Here is a 13,681-nt window from a genome sequence, read left to right as displayed (position 1 = left end):
CTCAATTAGACAGGAAAGAAAAAGACTTCAGCCTAAGAAAATGGTACCTGTAAAACACTACTGCCAGAAATTTCAAAAATTGCAAGTTTGGTAGTTTGTTTTTCATTAAACTGTAATATGTGTTGGAAAATGACAAGAAGATGAGAAATATGGCAGCATAATATGCAGGTTAAAAATAAAATCTTGCAAGTGTTTGTTAAGAGGGGTAGAATACAGTAATAGAAGAGACCTTGTGAGCCTCATACACTGAGTTTAAGTCACGGATCTGCAATTTAATGGGTACAAAAGCATATATACAGATTAGACTTAGTATGCCTCATTTTTCCTATCTGCAGAATGGTATTACAATAGTTCCTACATTATAATGTCCAGAGTTGAACAAAAATCTATCCAAAAGGAGGCAGACACAAAATAAAAGCAGAAACCCAAGTTTTATTCGGCTGTTATTTATCTATGAGACAATGGGTGTCCCAAATGAAGTCAGTTCTGTAGACAGCTATCCTCTCCATCTGCAATAAAAATTCAAAAATATGATTTAGAAATACCACAGCAATGATATTCATATAAGGGAAACTTCCCTTTCCAAATGTCTTAGACAGTAAGATGAAAATGTTTGCTAAACAAAGGTCCGTGTTTAAGAGTACTCTCCAGGGTCTAACAGACAGAATACCAAATGGTTACTTGCAGACAATACAAAAAGACAACATGCGGTCGCTCAGTCTGTCAATAATGATGATGCAGACATCCTTTGGATGGGCAGGGGCCAATGTGGAGGCTCTGTGTCCTAAATCACAGAACACGATATACAATATTAATGCCTCAAGTCAGAATTGGACTTGAAGCTGAAGACAGATGGAATCTGTGGGCAGAGAAGTCAGTGAGGAAATCAGGATGAAAAGGAAAATGATAGACAGAGACCAAGATCACCTGAGATGCTAAATCTAGTATGTTGTACATTCATGTACCACATTCCAATGGATCTTATAGATTCAACCTCAGGCAGTTTTTGAGGTGTTCCTAAAAGAATTAAACATCAGATCTATTTCAAGTAATGAAATAGAAATGACAAATAAGAGACCTTCCATCCAGGAAAAGCCCAGGACCTGATGGATTCACAGTTGAATTCTATGAGGCCTTCAAAGCAGGGCACACACCAACACTCCTCAAACTCTTCAATGAAATTGAAAGTAAAAGCTCTTTGCCAAACTTATTCTATGAAGCCAGCATAAACCTCATTTCAAAACTGGACAGAAACTCATAAAGAAAGAGAACCAATTATTTGATGAGCATTGATGCAAAACTTCTCAAAAAATACTGGCCAATAATCTTTAACAACTCATCAAAAAATTATACATTATGATCAAACAGGATTCATCACAGGGAGGCAAAGCTGGTTCAACATACGCAAATCAATTAATATAATCCAACACATCAACAGGAACAAGGACAAGAATCACATGATTGTCTCAATAGATACAGAAAAGGCATTTGACAAGATCCAACACCCCTTTATGCTAAAAGTTCTGCAGAAACTAGGAATCCATGAAACATTCCTCAATATAATAAAGGCTGTATATGACAAACTCACAGCTAGCATTATACTTAAGGGCAAAAAGCCAAAGCCATTCCCTCTAAAATCAGGAATGAGACAAGGATGCTCACTCTCTCCACTCCTCTTTAACATAGTATTACAATTCCTAGCCAGATCAATAAGGCAAGAAGCAAGCATAAAGGAGATCCAAAGAGGGAAAGAGGAAGTGAAACTTTCCCTCTTTGCAGATGACATGATTCTATAAAAGAAACCTATAAACTCCACTCCCAAGTTGCTTGAGCTGATTCGAAACTTTGGCAAGATTGTAGGGTATAAAATTAACCCTCAAAATTGACTGCTTTTTGTATGCCAACAACGAGAACAGCGACGCAAAAATCAGGAAAGCAATCAGTTTTGCAATGAACTCAAAGAAAAGAAAGTATTTAGGAAATAACTTAATTAAGAATGTAAAGGACTTTTATGATTAAAACTTTAAAAACCTGGAAAAGGAAATCAAAGCAGAACTGAGGAAGTGGAAAAACCTCCCATGCTCCTGGATTGGAAGAATTAATATCTTGAAAATGGCAAGCTTGCCAAGGGCTATCTACAAATTCAATGCAATACCCATCAATATCCCAATGTCATTCTTTTTTTTTTATTGTAATTAGTAAAAGGGTTACACGATATTTGCCAGATAGAAGGTGCATTAATTCACATACATTGATACCCTTTCACATGTCTTGGTACCCATTTCCCTCCCCCCCCACACTCCCACCCGTCTTGGTTTTCCCCCCTTCCCTATCAAATTTCAAATATCCAAATACAAATAAATTCAATATATCAGATAACAAAGTGAGATACTATACCAATATGAGATAACCAAGGGACAGCAAAGGAAATGAGAGACAACATAGTACATTAAGGACAACAATCATTCATTATATGGCTTTTGTTTCAATATCCTGGAGGTCCTTTCATTTAACATCATTCTATATGGCATTATGTATCAAGATTTTGCTCTATTGCAGATCTCTGCTAGTAGAGCCCAAGTTTCTACTGATTATGACACATGAGGGAAACCATTGAGCCTAAGTTCCTTTGAGTCTGGTTTACTTCACTTAATATGATTTTTTCTAAGTCTTTCCATTTCCTAACAAATGGGGCGATGTCATTCTTTCTGACAGCAGCATAGAATTCCATTGTGTACAAATACCACACCTTGTTGATCCACTCATTAACTGAGGGACATCTAGGTTGGTTCCATATCTTTGCTATGGTGAATAGTGCTGCAATGAACATTGTTGTGCTAGTGGGTTTAGTATGTCCTTGTTTCTGGATGGTTGGGTAAATGCAAAGTAGTGGAATTGCTGGGTCATAGGGGAGCTCTATGTTTAGCCTTTTGAGGCACTGCCACACTGCTTTCCATAGTGGTTGAATGAGTTTGCACTCCCACCAACAGTGTAGTAGTGATCCCTCCTGGCCACATCCCCTCCAGCATCTGTTGTTATTCGTTTTCCTGATCCTGGCCATTCTAACTGGAGTGAGGTGGAATCTTAGAGTTGTTTTGATTTGCATTTCTTTTATGACCAGAGATGTTGAGCATTTCTTCATGTGTCTATAGGCCATTTTTGTTTCTTCTTCAGAGAAGACTCTCTTTAAGTCTTTGGCCCATTTTTTAATGGGATGGTTGTTACTTTGGAGATTAGTTTTGGAGTAATTCAATTTTTTGAGTTGTTGATATATTTTAGATATGAGGCCTTTGTCCGTTGTTTGGTTGGTGAAGATCTTCTCCCACTCTGTAGGCTTCCTGATTAGTTTACTAGCTATGTCCTTTGCCATACAAAAACTCTGCAGTTTAATGCAGTCCCACTTATCCAGCCTTTCTCTGATTTGTTGTGATTCTTGGTCCTTATTAAGAAAGTTTCGACCTGTGCCAAGGAGGCCTAGTGTATCTCCTATTCCTTCTTGTAAAGTTTTCAGTGTGTCAGCTTTTACCTCCAGGTCTTTGATCCATTTGGAGTTAATTCTAGTGCAGGGTGACAAAGAAGGATCCAACTTTAGTTTTCTGCAGGTGCTTAACCAGTTCTGCCAGCACAACTTGTTGAAGAGGCTGTCTTTCTTCCATTCTATTTTTTTGGCTCCCTTGTCAAAGATTAGGTGGCCATAGGTCTGTGGTTTAATATCTGGGTCCTCAGTTCTATTCCATTGGTCTTCAGGCCTGTTCCTGTGCCAGTACCAAGCTGTTTTGATAATTATAGCTCTGTAATAGAGTCTAAAGTTTGGAATTGAAATTCCTCCAGCGCTGTTCTTTCTGCTAAGAAGTGTTTTTGCTATACGGGGTCTTTTATTATTCCATATGAAATTTTGGATTGCCTCTTCTATTTCTTTAAAGAATGACATTGGGATATTGATGGGTATTGCGTTGAATTTGTAGATAGCTCTTGGCAAGATTGTCAATTTCACAATGTTGATTCTTTCAATCCAGGAGCATGGGAGGTTTTTCCATTTCCTTAGTTCTGCTTTAATTTCCTTTTTTAGGGTTTTAAAGTTTGCATCAAAAAGGTCCTTTACATTCTTAGTTAAGCTAATTCCTAGGTACTTTATTTTCTTTGAGGCTATTGTGAAAGGAGTTTCTTTCCTGATTATTGCCTTGTTCCTCTCACTGTTGGCGTAAAGGAAGGCAGTTGATTTTTGAGGGTTGATTTTAAAGCCTGCTACTCTTCCAAAGCTTTGAATCAGCTCAAGGAGCTTGGGAGTAGAGTCTATAGGATTCTTTAAATACAGAATCATGTCGTCTGCAAAGAGGGATAGTTTTATTTCCTCTTTCCCTACTTGGATCCCCTTTATGCTTGCTTCTTGCCTTATTGCACTGGCTAGGAATTCTAGTACTATGTTAAAGAGTAGTGGAGAGAGTGGGCATACTTGTCTCGTTCCTGATTTTAGAGGGAATGGCTTTAGATTTTCACCATTAAGTGTAATACTAGCAGTAGGTTTCTCATGCACAGCCTTTATTACATTGAGGAATGTTCCATGGATTCCTAGTTTCTCCAGAGCTTTTAACATAAAGGACTGTTGGATCTTGTCAAATGCCTTTTCCGCATCTATTGAGACAATCATGTGATTTTTGTCCTTGCTCCTGTTGATGTGTTGAATTATATTAATTGATTTGCATATGTTGAACCAGCTTTGCCTCCCCGTGATGAATCCAGTTTGATCATAGTGTATAATTTTTTGATGAGTTGTTGTAGACGGTTGGCCAGTATTTTGTTGAGAAGTTTTGCATCGATGTTCATCAAAGATATAGGTCTATAGTTCTCTTTCTTTGATGAATCTCTGTCTAGTTTGGGGATGAGCGTTATACTGGCTTCATAGAATGAGTTTGGTAAGGAACCTTCATTTTCAATTTTGTTGAAGAGCTTGACGAGTATTGGTGTGAGCTCTGCTTTGAACACCTTGTAGAATTCAGCTGTGAATCCATCTGGCCCTGGGCTTTTCTTAGGTGGAAGTTCTCTAATTGCCATTTCTATTTCAGAGCTTGAAATAGGCCTGTTGAGTTGGCTTAGTTCTTCTTGGTTCAGTGTGGGCCCAATGTCATTCTTTAAGAAAACAGAGGAAGTAATTCAACAATTCATATAGAATAATAAAAGACCCTGAATAGCACAAACAATCCTTAGCAGAAAAAAACAGCACTGGAGGAATATCAATATCAAGTTTAGACTCTATTACAGAGCTATCATGACCAAAACAGCTTGATACTGGCACAACAACAGGTCTGAGAACCAATGGAATAGAACTGAGGACCCAGAAATCAACCCACAGACCTATAGCCACCTAATTTTTGATAAGAAAGCCAACAAAAAGGATGGAAGAAAGACAGCCTCTTCAACAAGTGGTACTGGCAAAACTGGTTACGCTGTAAAGAAACAAAATTCTGTTCCCTTTCTTTTAGTCTAACCAAGCTGTTTTTGGCTTCTGTACAAATATGTTTTGCTATAGGAAACTGCCTAACCATCCCCCCCCATCTGTGAATACTTCACCAAATAGACCCAAGAGGCTTCTCAAGAGACCTCACCCTCTCTCCGGGGCCTAAGACACAGCCCACATCCTGCTTGTCCTGTTATCTGTAATCTGCAGCTGGCCGGCAGCTACACCTTCCAGGCCTTAAAAAGAACAAACAAAATGTGCTAACTCTATACCAGGACAAGGGTCACTTCCCCCAGACCTCGGGCCTATTGAGATGCGCAACTCAGCACGTATGCCTTGCTAGCCCATATTAGGACATGCATTCCTCCCCAAAATGATTGGTTAACATATATGATCTGTTACAAACGGATTGGCTGCCTGCGTACAGACATCACTGTAATGCTTTAAAATTATTGGCTATCAATGCGCAGGCTCTGTGGTAACGGATGGTATGGCCCTATATAAGATCCTCTCCAAAAGGCCTTGGGGCTCTCAGCCACTGATCCGAACCTTGCGGATCTCGTGGTCAAGTGTACCTGGGAGCCCGAGCATGCCCGAATAAAGCTCGCTCTTGCTTTTGCATGAAAAGTGTCTCTTGGTGACTTCCTCAAGCACTGACCCTTACAACACACCTGCAGAAAACTAAAGTTGGATCCTTCTATATCACACTGCACCAGGATTAACTCCAAATGGACCAAAGACCTGGAGGTAAAAGCAGATACACTGTAAACTTTACAAGAAAGAATAGGAGATACACTAGGTCTCCTTGCCACAGATTGAAACTTTCTTAATAAAGACCTAGAAACACAACAAATTAAAAAAAAGTTCAGACAAATAGGACTGCATTAAACTGCAGAGCTTCTATATGGCAAAAGACATAGCTAGCAAGTTTAATAGAAAGCCCATAGAATGGGAGAAGACCTTCACTAACCATACAACAGACAAGGGCCTCACATCTAAAATATACGTACAGCTAAAAAAAACCTGAATCTCTCAAAAACAAATCCTCAAGGTAACAATCATCCCATTAAAAGGTGGACTAAAAGACTTAAAGAGAGACTTCTCTGAAGAGGAAATGAGAATGGCCTATAGACACATGAAGAAATGCTCGACATCTCTGGCCATAAAAGAAATGGAAATCAAAACAACTTTGAGGGCCAGGAGCATGGTCTAGTGGTAGAGTGCTTGCCTGGCATGCACAAAGCCCTGGGTTTGTTCCTCTGGAACCACATACGCTGAAAGGGCCAGAAGTGGCACTGTAAATCAAGTGGCAGAGTGCTAGCCTTGAGCAAAAAGTGTCTAAGGACAGTGCCCAGGCCCTGAGTCCAAGCCCCAGGACTGGCAAAAAAAAAAAAAAAGAAAGAAAGAAAAAGAAAAACCAGTTAGAATGACCATTATCATGAAATCTAATAACAACAGATGCTGGTGGGGATGTGGCCAGGAGATCATTACTACACTGTTGGTGGGAGTGTAAACTTCTTTAACCACTACAGAAAGCCAGCATGAAGATTCCTCAAAAGACTAAAGGTAGAGCTCCTCTATGACCTGTTGGGAACCAGCGTGGAATCAAACTGTACCTTGATTTGCATCAGACAATTGCTTTATTGTCTTATTGTTTTCTGGCCTTATTCTGTTTAAATGACCTGAGATTTACCATATGAATGTAACACCTGGAAGTTCCCTGGTTTCAAGAAGGGATATAAGCCTTGAGTTGAAAATAAACGGGGCTGCAGTCTTTACCTGGGCTGCAGACCTCCCGGACCCCATGTGTTTGTCTCTCTTCTATTTTTTCCAGTCCCTGCCCCCTATTTCAGGAACCCCAATTTGCTGCCGGTAGGCCCCAGCAATGACCCAGAAATCCCACTCCTTAGCATTTACCCAATCATCCAGAAACAAAGACATTCTAAAGCCACTAACACAACCATGTTCATTGCAGCACTGTTTACCATAGCTAAGGTACTGAAGCAACTCAGATACCCCTCAGTAGATGAATGGATCAACAAGATGTGGTATTTATACACAATGGAATTCTATGCCACCATGAGAGAGAATGGCATTGCCCCATTTGTAAGAAAATGGAAAGATTTGGAAAAAATCATATTAAGTGAAGTAAGTCAGACCCAAAGGAACATAGGTTCAATGGTTTCCCTCATTTGTAATAATGTAGTAGGACTCTTCTAGCAGAGGATTACAATAGCTCAAAACTTATGTACATAAGGTCGCACAGGATGAGACTAAATGAAATAACTCTAGGACATGGAAAAAAGAGCTTCATCTTGTGTGTTTTTTGTTCTTAATGTACTATGTTATTTCTTTTTTTTTAAATTGTAATTAGTAAAAGGGTTACATGATATTTGCCAGACAGAAGGTGTATTAATTCACATACATTGATACCCTTTCACATGTCTTGGTACACATTTCCCTCCCCCCCCAACACCCTCCACCCGTCTTGGTTTTCCCCCCTTCCCTATCAAATTTCAAATAACCAAATACAAATAAATTCAATATATCAGATAGCAAAGTGAGATACTATAACAATATGAGATAACTAAGGGACAGCAAAGGAGATGAGAGACAACATAGTACATTAAGGACAACAATCATTCGTTATATGGCTTTTTTTTTTGCTCTTATGGTTAATCTCATGTTAATCTCAGGCTTTATTACTTGGTATACTGTATATACATTTTTGTTTATTTGAATGGGGAAGGGAAGGGGGAAAAACAAGATGATTGGGAGGGAGTGGTGGGAGAGATGGGGACAAAAACATGAGAAGGGGTATCAATGTTTGAGAAGTAATGTACCTTCTACCTGAGGAATATAACTGTAGCCCCTCTATACATTATCCTGACAATAAAAAAATAAACATCATCATGCAAATTATTATACTGATAAACAACAAGAATTGCCATCCAGAAATCTTAAGCATAAAAAATAGCATGATGCAGGAAGAAAATACCTTTACCATCGTGTTTCATGCATTCCTATCTAGGCACTAAAGTGAACTCTAAAAATAGCCTTAAATTTGCCAAACATCTAATGTTCTATGGGTCATAGCTCACCTTTGACATTATTAGCTTTTAGAAATGCTTCAAATTCTTAGGTAGAAAACACATATCATGAATATTTCTTGGAATTCTGGAGCCTTTTAAGAACCTAAATACATGTACACAGTACACAATGACAAGCTTTTATGAGATTTAAGGGAGTTTCTCAGGAAGCACAGTAGCTCATTAAAAACACTCCAGTCAGGCTGCAAATTTGGCCTAGTGGTAGAGTGCTTGCCTAGCATGCACGAAGACCCGGGTTCAATTCCTCGGTACCACATACATAGAAAAAAGCCGGAAATGGTGCTGAGGCTCAAGTGGTAGAGCTCTAACCTTGAAAAAGTCCAAGGACAGTGCTCAGGCCCTGAGCTTAAGCCCATGACTGGCAAAAAAAAAAAAAAAAAAAAAAAACACTCCAGTCAGTTTAGATTTCAAATCTCATTATGGCTATGTCAGTCACCTTAGAAGCATGCCACAAATGAGTGTACAAGCCCAACGTAAGCTTTTAGGGAAACACAAAAAATGATTATTTGAAGATATCATACTCTTAAGTGCAATGCCCAGATGTCCTCATCTTGAGATCTCAAAACAGTGGCTTTTATTCACCAACACTCCTGCCTTGCCTTCTTTCCTAGACTAGATAAACATGTGGACAGGAACCAGACCAAGATCCACTCCCAGCTTGGACTTGGTCAAGCCGAGCCATTACTTCACCTCGAACCATGACCTGAATTCCCACCATTTGTCCCACCGTTAGTTTTTTTCAAACCATCTCCACCAGATAGTTCTATTACTCTATCATTCCTCTATAAATGCTTTAGAGTATAAGCAAGGAGTTTCTACCTTTGGCTGGAGGCTCACCCTAAGAACTCTGTACTGGTGTTAAACCCTTTCCTTGCCTACTCTTTCTCTTGCCTTCATGTCCTTCTTTTTGAACCTAACACCACAAATCAGCAGCTCATCTCAGTGATTATGTAAGGATGTTTGTGTGTATGTACGTGTGTGTGTGTGTGTGTGTGTGTGTGTGTGTGTGTGCATGTGTGAATGAATAAAAACCCTAGGTTCAATCTCCAGCATTGTTAAAAAACATAATAAGTAAATAAAAAATGAGGAACGGAGTAACTTCTGATGGGATGGGTTTCCTGGATCCAGGAAAAACAATACAACACCAATACTGTACAAATGCTACTAGGATGCAGGCATGCTACATCTAATTAAATAAGCCTTCTATATTTAAAGATCAAAAAATATATATTCATTTTCCAGTTTTTCTAACACATGAGGAAAGAAACTTTAAGAGCCAAAAAAAACCCAACAACAAAAAGGAATAGCTTCAAAATAGGCTACTGTCAAAAACACATCATAAAGTAGCTAACAGAAATTACAGAACAAAAAATAGAAAACAAGCACAAGAAACTACAAACAAAACTGAGAAAAACCAAATGTCTTTGTAAATGAAAAATGCAATAAAAAGTTAAAACAAATGATGGGCTTAGCACAAACAAATGAAAAAACAAACAAATGGAAAAATAAACAAATGGAAATAAATACATCTAATTGAGATTTGAAAAGAATTAAAAAATGAGGTATTTATAAAATACCTAAAATATTTAAAGCAATAATGAGGAAGATAATCAATTATGTTGAAATATTCCAATTGAAATACTTAAATAGAATAAGCCAAAGAAAAAAACTCCTAGAAATATCAGTGAAATGGAACAAGTCAAAGACAGAAAGCAGAGAAAAATGAGGAGAAAAAATACAAATATTTTCAGGAAATATGAAATGAGTCCAAAAGAATGACAATTAGCTATTGACTTTGAAAAGCAAGTCTCTAATGATACGGTAAGAGAAAAAAATTTGCAAAAGGAAGAGCTAGAAATATTTTCAGAACACTGAAAACTAGAAGATTACTATCAAGAGGCATGCATTATAGGAAGTGCTATACCTCAGTGAGAAAGAAAGGAATGCTGCTCTAGAGAATAAGGCAAGGGAAAATGAAGAGCACCAAATATGATAAATCTGTGAATTTATTGTTTACAACAGACCGTTAATATAATGCTAGTCACCAAATATCAGTAGTTTAATACAGCAGGGTCTATTTCTTAGACTACACACAAGCAATTCACTAAAGGAATCTGCTATAGGGCAGCTGGGAGTTTGAGTTCTTGCCTCAAACGTATGAAGATCCGGGTTTGATTCCTCTGTACCACGTACACAGAAAAAGCCAGAAGTGGTGCTGAGGCTCAATATGGTAGAGTACTAACCTTGAGAAAGTCCAACGACAGTGCTCAGGCCCTGAGTTCAAGTTCCAGGACTGGCCTAAAAAAAAAAATCTGCTGTAGGACCCAAGACATGGAGGCATTATATCTATGCTATCATGTATCTGAAAGACAAAGCCTACTGAAATCCCATGATTGGGAAGAAAACATGCAAAATATACATAGAAGTATGCATTACCACTTCTATTACAGACACTAGCCACAATCAGTTATATTGTTCCAGCTAACTGGATAGGAACAGCTAAGGTGATCAAACTGAAACACTCAAGACAACACTTGCCCACTGGGAAATTCAATCTTCTAATGTCCTTCTATTATTCAGAAAGAAAATAAAGATATCAATTAATAAAGCTATTTCTCCTGTTACTTCTTTAGATAAAAATTCAGATAAGTCCCTTGACCTTTTTCTGGTAGCAAAATATACCCAGTTCTTTTACAGCACAAAATGGAGACTACTTAATAATTTAAGTACTCAGTAGCATGTAATTTGATAGATTGAATCTTGATGTAAAATCCTAACTAGGTTACGAAATCAAGAAGGATGGAAGTATATAGATTATTCCCTTTTGTCCCCCTATTTTGATTTCTATGCCTCCTCACCCCCATGTCATTCACATTAAAATTTAGGACCAGCAGAAGAAAATAGGAAAGGTCTACCTTGCTGCTATGGCAGCAGTAGTGTCGTGCCAGATTTCTAACTTCAGAAATGTTGAAAAGGCTGAGCTTCTGTTTTCTTGAGCAATTGGAGAGCCTCCCCCACTCCCAACTTCTGTGTTGATCCAGAGTCTAGCTCCTGCAATTCTCGTGGCAGGGTGCCTTTCAATGGAGCCGTAATTTGTTTCTTAAACACTAGGAAATCTTAAAAGCCAGAATTTTCCTTTTAATCTTCTTTATACATGAAGAATCCTCAAAAATAATGGCCTTATGTTTGAGAGAGAGGGGGAGAGAGAGAGGGAGAGAAAGAGAGAAAAAGAGAATGGCCTCACTGTTCCAACTTCATTTCTCATATCTACACATAGATAATGTACAATGATAACCTAAAGTTAATGCATTAACTTTTGAGTTGAAACAATTATAAGAGGAATGAAGTATAACTTGCCAATAGCAACCTGACACTTCTAGCAAAATGATTTTCATGAAATGCTCAGAACTTCCCTCAGCTATAATAAATACCTTAATTATTCTAACAGTTGATGTCATTGTTGTTGAAATTAGGACTACTGAAATTACATTATTACTATTGTTATCCTGAACTGAACAAACTTTGAGAGATACTTTAAATATGCTTCTAATCCATAAACAGAATTCAGGTTAGTAAAAGATATATTGTTTCTCATTTTTAAATAATAAAAAAGGATTAATAAGACAGAGAGCATGTGGTTGAGTCAGGATTTAAACCTGGGTCCTTGTGGTGTTAAAATCCATTCTCTTCAATAATTCCACCACATTATAAAGGGATTTTTATAGTTTCAAGGATAAACACCTTTCAGATGTCCCTAATTATGTCTTAAATTTTTATAGCTTTATAAAATACTTTATACAATCAAGACATACACATAGCTTCTTTCTCTAACATTGTGTTAGGCACTAAGGATGTACCAGGTAGTAAACAAATGAGCAGATAAATATCTATGATGTGGTGTGAAGAAAGAAAAGAAAGTAGGAAGAAGGCTAAAGCGGGCTGATGGGATGTGGAGCCATTTTAGAACTTGTAGTCAAGGAAGTATTTTTGATATATTAATGTACATAAAAATAAATCTACAAGTGTACAGATTCATTTGAACATTATGACATCTATATGAGTTTGGATTCAGATTGACAATATCTTCTGTGACTGCAGACTTTTTTTTGCCTCAAAGGTCACAGGATAAAGTCAGTATAAACAGAATAAACAAAACAAAGTCAAAAAGAAATCATATAGCAAACTATAGTAGTCTCTGATATTTGTTACTTTCATCCAATGCCCTAGAGAAAACTGGGAAAGATCACAACAAAGTCTAGTAGCAATTTCTGTAAATCTTTGAAGTTTTTGAAAAGGCGACCATAACCCAAGTCAAGATTTCTGAAATCAGTCTTGTTTATGATGTTCTACTTTTGTAAAAGTATCGATTTCAAATCCTTTTTAGAAAAAGTAGAGAGGAGAGTCACTATACAACATCCTTTAGAGAAAGAAATCTCAGCAATATGTTTAATAATTGCCAAGTTCCTCTTGTTATGAGATATTTGAATATACACTTGTCCCCTTATCTTACCTAAAGAGTTGTCCTTTGTTAGAACAGCCTGTAAAGGTTTATAACTCCTTGCTAATAAAAAAATGTAAAATTCTTTCATTCTGGTCAATTAAAAAATGTTGGTATTCCTAAAAATAGATATGTGATGCAAATAAACAAATATGTTTCTGTGTTTGTGGGGTTGACTCTCCAAGACATTGCCACTTGCTGTTACCAAGAATCGATGTTCACTGATTCCGGGTTCTTCACCTCCATGTACTCAACATATTTAGGGTAGCCTGAAGGCATTCATACCCAAACAGTATCAATCCAATATGAGAGTCATGTCATCTTCTAAAATGCAGTCACCAAATTTACCTTGAACTTACAGAATCTTTCACAGAGGTAAGGGGAAAAGCTTCACCAACTGACTGGATGTTAGCCCTGTGCAAACTAGAGAACTTGGGACTAACAGAATGTACCCTCAAGAGTGGGATTTTTACTGTCTGGGAAGGAGATGTTGCCACAGTAATAGAATGCCAGTGAGAAAGTGGTGTGTGGTCACAGGAAGTAGAGCACTAGCCTTGTCCAAAAAGAACTCAGGAATAGTGCACAGGTCCTGAGTTTAAATGTCATACACGAAAAAGA

At 37.7% G+C, this 13,681-nt stretch overlaps 1 long non-coding RNA gene across 1 annotated transcript; it reads right to left on the bottom strand.

Moving 5' to 3' along the window:
* Window positions 1–437: 437 nt before the first annotated feature.
* LOC150063520 (uncharacterized) lies at window positions 438–13,494 on the bottom strand. Its single transcript, XR_016535437.1, has 4 exons — window positions 13,076–13,494; window positions 11,481–11,672; window positions 10,809–10,863; window positions 438–509 (listed from the first exon to the last, which is right to left on the bottom strand). It is a non-coding gene; the product is annotated as an uncharacterized LOC150063520 (long non-coding RNA).
* Between the last annotated feature and the right edge of the window lie 187 nt (window positions 13,495–13,681).

This window comes from Megascapheus bottae, chromosome 5, assembly GCF_031878675.1.
Source record: "Megascapheus bottae isolate mThoBot1 chromosome 5, mThoBot2.hap1, whole genome shotgun sequence".
NCBI lineage: Eukaryota > Metazoa > Chordata > Mammalia > Rodentia > Geomyidae > Megascapheus > Megascapheus bottae.
This window is presented reverse-complemented; position numbering and strand designations above follow the sequence as displayed.